This window comes from Balaenoptera physalus (assembly GCF_965194825.1).
Source record: "Balaenoptera physalus genome assembly, chromosome: 17".
Classification (NCBI taxonomy): Eukaryota; Metazoa; Chordata; class Mammalia; order Artiodactyla; family Balaenopteridae; genus Balaenoptera; species Balaenoptera physalus.
In genome coordinates this window covers 77,554,466-77,564,093 of record NC_138895.1, presented here as the reverse complement: position 1 = coordinate 77,564,093, position 9,628 = coordinate 77,554,466, and the positions used below count along the sequence as shown (strand labels likewise).

At 53.3% G+C, this 9,628-nt stretch overlaps 1 protein-coding gene and 1 long non-coding RNA gene across 3 annotated transcripts in view; one reads left to right on the top strand and one right to left on the bottom strand.

Moving 5' to 3' along the window:
• Positions 1–345: 345 nt before the first annotated feature.
• Positions 346–6,011, bottom strand: LOC309646982. Of its 2 annotated transcripts, none has more exons than XR_014255706.1 (3): positions 3,849–6,011; positions 2,651–2,966; positions 346–1,794 (listed from the first exon to the last, which is right to left on the bottom strand). It is a non-coding gene; the product is annotated as an uncharacterized lncRNA (long non-coding RNA). The 2 variants fall into 2 exon arrangements; XR_014255707.1 differs by having other exon boundaries at positions 2,651–3,998; positions 5,219–6,011.
• Positions 6,012–6,128: 117 nt separating this feature from the next.
• NDRG1 (N-myc downstream regulated 1) overlaps positions 6,129–9,628 on the top strand; it is a 55,626-nt gene continuing 52,126 nt past the window's right edge. The window contains exon 1 of the mRNA XM_082433847.1: positions 6,129–6,270. The gene's annotated coding sequence lies outside the window, so the exon portion shown is untranslated. The remainder of the gene's footprint in view (positions 6,271–9,628) is intronic.

Here is a 9,628-nt window from a genome sequence, read left to right as displayed (position 1 = left end):
CAGAAGGTGGTAAGAGCATGCTTATCCGTGCCTAGTCTAATGGCTGCCTGCTTCAAATACCCCTTTTTCAGGAGGGTTTTTCCAAAACCTTGAGAGTAGGTGAGATCTTGGGTCATATAGTCTTCTAAGACTCTGTGTTCTTAACAACATTTGTAACAATTCCAGTTATAGAGTCATGCCGTTTTCATCTCTTTATTGTTAGCACTTCACATAGTGCCTGATGGATTTTAAATGCTAGACCAACTACGTATTGAATTTTTTTTTTAACATCTTTATTGGAGTATAATTGTTTACAATGGTCAGTTTCTGCTTTATAACAAAGTGAATCAGTTATACATATACATATGTCCCCATATCTCTTCCCTCTTGGGTCTCCCTCCCTCCCACCCTCCCTATCCCACCCCTCTATGTGGTCACAAAGCACTGAGCTGATCTCCTTGTGCTATGCGGCTGCTTCCCACTAGCTATCTATTTTACATTTGGCAGTGTATATATGTCCATGCCACTCTCTCACTTTGTCACAGCTTACCCTTCCCCTCCCCATATCCTCAAGTCCATTCTCTAGTAGGCCTGTGTCTTTATTCCCGTCTTACCCCTAGGTTCTTCATGACCTTTTTTTTTTTTTCTTAGATTTCATATATATGTGTTAGCATACTGTATTTGTTTTTCTCTTTCTGAATTACTTCACTCTGTATGACAGATTCTAGGTCCATCCACCTCACTACTAATAACTCAATATCGTTTCCTTTTATGGCTGAGTAATATTCCATTGTATATATGTGCCACATCTTCTTTATCCATTCATCTGATGATGGACACTTAGGTTGCTTCCATGTCCTGAAGTTTTAAAAAAAGTGAATCTAGTTGGAGAAGAACGAGAGAGGTTTACTGGAGGAGCTGACGTTTGCCATAGCCTTGGAGGACGGTGACCCAGTCAGGATGGGCTGTGTTGGGCTGCAGTGACAAACACCCTCAGAATGCTAGTGGCACGTGGCAACAGGGTTTATTTCTTCTCCTTGTCACACGTCCACTTTGGTCAGCTGGGGACTCTGCTCTGAGTCTCCTCCTTCCAGGGCCCAGGGGATGGAGCTTCTACCATCTGGAGTAGTCAGTGTGGCTGGGCGAAGAATGACCAGGACAGGAGGTGAATTACAGGCTGGCTGTTAAAGTCCCCATCCAGAAGGGACACGAATCACTTCCACTCCCCGTTCACTGACAGTGAAAACCATACCCATGTGCCTAATTTCAGGGACGGTGGAAGAGCTGAAATGGGGGTGACCAATCTGGTGGCATCTCGGCTCTCAGCATCTCCCAGATCAGTCTGCTCCACACTAGCTTTGTTCTCAGGCAGGTCCTTTCTAGATTAAATCAGTGTTTTCCCCAGATGAGTGACAACGCCAGAGAAGGGGGTGTAGGAGGGCTTTCTAGAAGGAGAAAAGAGCTTGGCCAAAGGTTCAGAGGTGAAGGCGTGACGGTCTACTCAAGGGAAAGCGGTGAGTAACCCAGTGACCGAAGGACGGAGAGAAAAATATGGACATGTCGGGGGACATCTCTGTTGACACACGGGGGGAGGGGTGGTGAACGTGGCAGGCAGCGAGAGCAATAGAAGGTTTAATTAGGCAGGACCTATGATTTAGATTATTCAAGATGCCAGCCAAGCATGGGATGAAGGGAACGGAGAGGGTAGATGACAGAAGTGGGGCGGCTGGTGGGAAGCTGGGCAAGAACCACTGTGGGATCATCCCAGAGTAGTTTCATCAGGGCTGCCCCGAGCCGGCAGGTAAGTAGGTCTCTCTGTAAATACATGAAAAATATTTGTTAAATACATATTAACTGTGTACTAGGTTGAATCCTGGCACCGCTGCCCCACCCCACCCACCAAATTCATTTCCACCCCTCAGAATGTGACCTCATTTGGAAATACGGTTCTTTGCAGAGGTAATCAGTTAGGTTCAGATGAGGTCATGTTGCATTAGGGTGGGCCTTTCAGCCAATATGACTGGTGTCCTCATAAGAAGAGGAGAGATACAGAGACAGAGACACAAGGGAAGAAGGCCATGTGATGACAGAGGCAGAGATCAGAGTGATGCAGCTATGGGCCAGGGAACACCAAAGATTGCCTGCAAGCACCGGGAGCTGGAAGAGGCAGGGAAGTATTCTACCCTGGAGGCTTCAGAGGGAGCAAAGCCCTGCTGACACCGTGATTTTGGACTTCTGGCCTCCAAAACTGTGAAACAATACATTTCTCTTATTTTAAGCCGCCCTGTTTGTGGTAGTTTGTTACAGCATCCCTGACAAACTATTACAAACCAGGAGCAAAGAGACCCTGATTTTTATGGGCCAAAAGTTGTATACCTCTTCATTTCTGTTCAAAGTAAAAGATTCATTACATACCCTGAACATAGGCTAACACCTACCCTCCTTTGGAATTGTTTTCCTTTTGCAGATTTTCCCCATTGCTCACAACCGGACATTATATGTCAAGGATGCTCTCAGAGGGCTGGGAGAATGTACATAGGTCCCCAGATAGAGATCCTTCCACTTGGGCTCCTGAAGCAAGTAGAGAGATCCCTTCCCCTCCCAACAAAGTTTCCAAGCAAGGCTGCATAAAGTAAGGAGAGTTCAGGAATAAACGTTTGCATTCACTCACTTATTCGACCAATATTTACTGGATTTCTGTATGAATCAGGTACTTTGCAAGATGTCAGGAGAGGTGGGATGAGATGATGATGGTGATGATGATGGTGGTGACTAACATTCTCTCAAGGGCTGTCTATGTGCCAGGCACTGTTCTAGGACTTTTCACAGGTCCTTTACATGTAGTAACTCATATTTCTTACGACAGCCCTAGAATTTAACTCTGTCATTATGAGTACATCTTCTCGATGAGGAGGCTGAGGCAGGAAATTATAGAACTTGCCCAGGGGTAGAAAGCTGGTGAGTGGCAGAGATGAGATACAAATGATCTGCAAAGAGATGAAAGTACTGGCTTCCGAGGAGGAGGGGGAAGTAAGAAAGTTGGGGGGGTGGGGTGTGGAGGCGGAGAAGGCTACTGTTTTTCCTAACAAGCTTTGTAGAATTGTTAAGCCAGGATTGACCCGTGAGCAACTTGATAAATTAAACACTAAAAAGTTAAAGGAAGGGGAGATGAGGAAGTGGAGACTATGTGGATGGGCATCTATTTACAGAAGTTTGGGGAGGAAGAGGGAGAGGTTAAGGCTACGGCAACGGTAACCTGGGGTAAGAGAGGATTGTTAGGATGGGTCAGTGACTGCCGTGAATGTGTACTTGTTGATTAGAACGACCCACAAGAGAGGGAGATATGGATTCTGGAGAAGCTCGAAGATGGGGGGCGGAGCCCAATACTAGAGCTGGGGGATGCTGGGTTTTCAGGGACACTTTCTCATCTTAACGGGAGGGGAAAATATGGAACTGCAGCAGTGGGCTCATTAAATGTGGTCAGAAGGTCTGACGGCTCCTCTTACCCAGAGGAGATGCAGAGAGAGGCAGGGTAACTCCCCAAGGTACCACAGCTCCTGGGTGTTGAAATCAGGCATTCTTCCCCAGAACTCCAACTTTCTCTTGGGTCTCTCTCAACCCTGAGTACCCATGAACTCCAAGAAAGAAGGCCGGGAATGAATGATGCCTATGGTCCTTTTAGTTAGAATAGTCTATGAAAAAAATTCTGGTGTTGCTAACTAGAAGTTTCCAGGGACATTAGTCCAGAAAATCCAGTCTCATTCTGTGATGGCTTTGCAGCACACGTGCATTTACTAAGCAAACCTAATTCTACTGCTGACCAGTGAGAAAGAGAAATAATTTAAACAGTTCAATACAATTGCACCCACATTTGGCTCCGAGAGCTTCTGCTGTCTCAGCTGGCCTGGGCTGGGGGATGCGGAGGTGCAGGAAGCTCTCAGTTCCCTGGGGCTGCTTCACAGGATGAGCATCTTCTACCCGTGTGTGTGCAGACAGGGTTGCCCCCAAGTCAGTCCTTCCTACAGCGAAACGCAAGAAAACTGCTTCATCTGGTACTCAGTGCATCGCAGAAACAACAATGCATTGCAGCACTGAAGGAAAAAGTGGCTGTGTTGGACCCAGGAGAGGGAGTCTGGGACCCAAACGACACCTACATCAGAACTTTTCCAAGCTGATTTGGGCTCTGCAACGATCTCCTTTCACCTTGGTTGAAGAACGCCACCCCTCTCAGAAAATTCTACTCCCCTGTAGAATTCTTTTCTCCTCTCTTTGCCTCTGGTACCTTGTCTCCTCTGTCCTCTCACTTGTTCTCTGCTCATTGTCTTCCAGAAGGCTGGGGCTCCTAAGCACAAGCTTAGCCTCCCATTGGGCAAATCTGGCTGCAGGTCTGGGCTGCTCTGTGTGCCCCACCCCCAAGTCTTCCTCAAAGCTTCCACTTGTTAATGAAGGAGTAGGCAGCCTATTACACTTTTGAACTTGACCTTCTATATTTTTGCCAGGTAATAAACCATAGGGGCTCAATAAATGTGTGTTCAAAGTCAAAATGGGGGAGGTAAGGGAAAATGGATGTATGTGAGTGGGGTAAAAGAAAGCTGGCCTGCAGACTGCTAGACCAGGGAGGGTGTTCCTACAGCAGGGCGGATCTGGAAGAGGCAAACTTTTTGTTCATTACCAGGTCCCCAGAGCCTAGAACAGAGCCTGGACAGAGCAGGTGCTCAATCCAGTTACCCGGTGAATGAGCTCAGCTTAACCTTCTCCTTGTGCAGATGGAGAAACTGAGCCTTGGGGCTCCTGTGCTATGAACCCCAGGGAAAGGACCTTGCCTTTTCACTCCTTTTCCCAGCAGCTGAGCACAGGACCTGGCTCACAGCAGTGGCTCAATAAATATTTGTGGAATGACAGAATAGGTAAATATCAGGGCCCATGCGGGCAAATGGGACGCACAGAAGAGAGGCAGGCCCCTGCCTTGAGCAAAGCCTGGGCTGGTGGAGGGAAGAGGTTTACCACCGGCAGGCAGACGGAGGGGGAGGGGCGCAGGTTCCTGCAAACACAAGTCTGGGCAAGGGGCCTGGGGACAACGACAGGGTCTTTTCTTCACCCATAAAATGATGCTCTCTCAGTGCAGTGATTCTCACCGGGGCCGCACATTAGAACCATCTGGGAAGCTCTTAAAAGACGTCCGGTCTGCCATCCTTGAGATTCTAATCGAACTGTCCTGGGGTGGAGCCCTGGCACGTACCTGATAAAAAAGAGTTCCGCCGGGCATTCTGACCTGCAGAGCGGCTTGAGAACACGGAGGCAAAAACCAGATAGCAGACAAGGCAGCTCAGCGTGGAAAGGGTGCTCGGTACAAGTTCTGGGATCCAGGGGAGGAAAGAGCGAGAATCCTCCCTTCCAGCCAGGGTCCTGGGGGCGGGGAGAAGGACGCCGCGGCGGGAAAGGGCGGGTGGGCTCAGAACTCGGGAGGCGGATAGGAAGCGGTACGGGGGGCGGGGGCGGGGGCGGGGCGGTGTCCAGGCTGCGGGATGGGCTGAGCAAGACGGACGTGATTAAACGCGAGCGTGCATTTCAGCGGAGAGCTGATGCAACAAGGCAGGGGCATGGGGTGAGAGTCGCAGGGAGCGGGTCTCCGGGAAGCAAAGGAGGCAGCTAAATGGGGTTCGGGAGCTAAGACCTGGAGGAAGTGGGGAGTCGCCCGTAAGGGATGTCAGGGCGTGGCGAGACGGGACTCGGAAGAAGAAACTCTGAGATGGAGATGGTCACACAGAGACACACGGAAGTCCGCATGCACACGCACGAGCGCGCACAGGCACACGCACCCGCGCACAAACGCATCCCCGGTGCACACACGCCCGCTGCACACGCCGAGGCCCCGGCCTTCCGGACGAAGGAAGGGACAGCAGAGCCTAACGGCCGCCGGGACCGGAGGCCCCTCCCCGCCGCGCCCCTACTCGGGCTTGCGCAACAGGCGGCGGCTCCGGCGGGCGCCCGCCGCGCGCTGCCCCAGCACGGCCAGGGGCGCCCAAGGGAGCGGGAGGAGCGCCCGCTAGGAGGGAGCGGCGAGGGGTGTGTCCCCGCTGCGAGCTGGGCCCGGGAGGGCGGGGGCGGGGCGAGGCGCGGGGGGCGGGGCCGCAGCGCCTATAAAATCGCCCTCCTCCGGGGCATAAACAAACCTCCCCTGGCTCCCAGCTCCGGCTCGGGAGCGCAAGCCTCTCTTCGCCGCTCTCCTCGCTCCCTCTGGGCGCCGCCAGCCTAGCTTCGGCTCTTTTTGCTTTTCTCTCTCAACCTCAGGTAAGCCTGACGCCCTCTTCCCGCCGGGCGGGGAGGGATCGGTCGCCCGTGGGTGCTGCTGCAGCTCCTGGACCGCCCTTTGTGGCCCCGCGGAGCTGCAAGTGCTCGGCTTCCCCGTGGCGCGAGGGCGAGAGCGAGCAGGGGCTTTGGGGGCGCGGGCACTGCCGGAGTGAGGGGTTTCGATTCGGCTACAAGAGCAAAAAAAGGTCCCCGTTCACCTTTCCCCTAGCTGAGGAAGTGGGATCCTGGGGGTCGGGGTCGGGGGTGGAGAGGCTCGGGGCACACCTTGCCCGCGCTCCCGGGGCCCTCCCAGATCACAGCTGGCGCCGCGGGCCGGGGGGCGAGCTGGAGCTGGGAGCAGGAGGAGGGACCAAGAGTGCGTGTGTCGGGGGCGGGGTGGCGTTTGTCCCTGCAGTGGGGTGTCTGGGGAAGGAGGGGTTGAGTGCGCGTGTGTAGAAAGGCGGTGGGCAGGGGTGAGCGGCGATGGGTTTGAGGAGGGAGAAGTGGGCGTGGGTGTGCCCAGAGTCAGGGTGCGTCCGAGGGGCGGGGGCCCATTCAGCCTGGGAGCCGGGGTGGGGCGCGCTTGTGTGTGTGTGTGTGTGTGTGTGTGTGTGTGTGTGTGTGCGGTGGGGTGGGTCCGAGGTGTGTCACAGCGTGTGACACGCGCGGGAGCGAGGGTGGCAGGGTGCGCCCCCCGAGGTGGCCCGAGGTGGGCACTGTGGCGTCGCGGAAGAGGTGGCCTGGGCCGGAGGGGTCGCGTGGGCATCTGGCGGCCCTGCGCCGGCCGGGTCTTCGAGTGGCGTCATTTTCGCCTCCGCCCACCCTCCCCCGCTTCGCCTCTCTCCCCTGCCTCCCGGGCCCGCCTCTCCTTCCCCCCAGGAGAAGAGCAGCTGGAGTCGCTCGGACGTTCCTCGGCCATCCGCCTCGGTCTCTGGTTCAGCCGCGGGCAGGGCGTGTGCAAAGCGGTGGGCTCCGGGGCAAACGCGCGGTCACCGCTTGGGCCACGTTAGTGGCTCTTTTCTTTACCCCTCCCCCCCACCCCAACCCACCAGTCCCACTCGCCCGTCTGTCGCCTCTGCTGTCAGACGTCCCTGTGGGTCCGGGGCAGCACCGATTTGTGGCTTGGAAGGGGGAGGTGCCTGGCAGCTGGTGGGGGAGGGAAATCTGGTGGCGGAGGGCCCGGTTGTCTTGTGCCGGAGACCAACTCTTCTTCGCAGATGTCCTGGGCGCTTCAGTTTGAAGTTTGTTTGGTTCCTTTGAGTTACTGGGAGAGATTAAAGATTCAAAGAGAGTTCAGCCAGTGGCTACAGGGCTGTAGCCTCCTCCTAATGGCCATTAGCCATACTTCACCTTCTCCTAAAGAGCAAAATATCTAAACACAAACCGAGTTCTTGCTAGGAAAAGTGCAGTTTCAAGGCACACCTTCCAGCACAGCCTCCTCCTGTATAGAAATTCTGGAATCGTTACTGAGTTTCACAAACGTGAACTGAAATAAGCAAGGTACAGAGAGTGTCAGCCCCGGCACCTGCCTTCAAGGGGCTCACCAAGTAGGGCAGAAATGCAGGTGCGGGTGCAGCCCCCAGCCCTCTGTGACGGTAACTGCTGGAGCGGAGTGGCACAGGGTGGGAGTCAGGGGAGGAGGGGAGGTAGAGGTGGTCCGGAAGTGCTGGGAAACCTCCAAAGGGACAGTGCTCTGGTGTAAGGATCCAAGCCTGGTATGTCCCTTCTTAGCTTTTAGGGACCTTGTCTCTCATTAGAGAGGGAGAAGGAAGGCGTTGCCTGCCTCGCCCCATCACTTGGCACCTGGCCCAGGGCCAGGCCCTTGGGCGGGGATCAAATACAGACGCTGAATGAATGGAATGGCTCCTTCCCTTCTGCCTCACTCCCCGATGATCCCACCGGTAGCCAGCATCCCAAGGAGGCAGTAGACCTTTTGGTGGTAGCATGTGCCTGGGCTTTCCAGGGAGACCTTGGAGCATCTCTTGGGGTCTCCTCTGCTGAGAAGCAAATCCAGGATTACTATCCATTGGTTTGATAATTTGGACTGGAATTAAAAACTCACACAAGTTACTGGTCCAACTTCTACCCATTTTACAGATGGAAACTGAGACAGGGAACGACTTACCAAGGATGAGCCGAAACTGGGAATCGGCTCTCCAAGACCCTTTCCAGGGGTCTCCTGGCTGGGATTGAAGGTGGTGAAAGGGGGTCTCAGTCTTGAGAGATTTATTTTCTGCTGTCAGAGGGGCAAAAATAAATTGGATCTTCACTGAGTTTCTGGTGAGGAAACTTTCCAGGCAGAATGTGGGTGACTGATTGATTGATTTTCAGTGTGAATTGTGTGTTCTTGAGAGATTAGCAGACTCAGTCTAGTGAGAAAGGGCTGCAACCCCGCTAAGCGGTGGTTGATGGGTTTTGGGCTGCCTCCTCCAGCTTGGACCCCAGATCTAAACAGAGCTGGACCCCCCTTTCCCTCCCCTCAGTGCATTGAAATCTGGCTTGAGCTGCCTCAGCAAGGATGGGGAAGAAAGATCGCATTGTGTTTTTCTGATGGCCTGAAGCTGCAGTTCTTCCTTGGGACCCAGCTCCAGAGAATCCCATCCAAGGCGTGACTCAGAAGGCCCTGTGCTTCAGAAAGGAAGCCAAGATGATGACTCAGCATCTGAGATTCTAGCAAGGAGGGGGCCTGACTCAGGCGGAGGGGGCCGGGGAGGGACAAGACCTCTCTCTCTTCAGATCAGTGGCTGTATCCTCGCATCCCCTCTCGTCCTTGCAAGAGCTCTGCTTGGGCTGTCTTGGCTCCATTGAATGGATGAGAAAACCAAGGCCAAGAATGTTTAAGGGACTTGCTTGTGGGCCACGTGATTGAAAGTGGGAGAGCCAGACTTAGAACCCAGAGAGTCAGACTTGAAAGCCTTTTTCTTTTTCATGATAGCATGTTGGGGTATTGCATAAGGGTTTGAATGAAAAGTACAGAGAGGCAATCAGGAGCTCTGGGCCTCAGTTTCCTCCCCTGAAAAATGAGAATAACAGACACTGTCTCACTAGGATGTGCAAATATTAATTGAGTTAATCCATGGAAGGAACTGAGAACAGTACTCGCCTGTAAGGACACTATGTGGGACTTTGCTGTCAATCAGTTCCACAAATGACAAGGCATTTCCTTGGCAATCAGTGGCAGGAACCTTTGTTCTAAACTTACCCAGACCAGTGGGAGCGCCTGCAAATGCTGGACTCATGTTTTGCTTCTTGAGGTTTTTCCAAAAAGCTAGGCTTGGGCTTCCCTGGTGGTGCAGTGGTTAAGAATCCGCCTGCCAATGCAGGCAACATGGGTTCAAGCCCTGGTCCGGGAAGATCC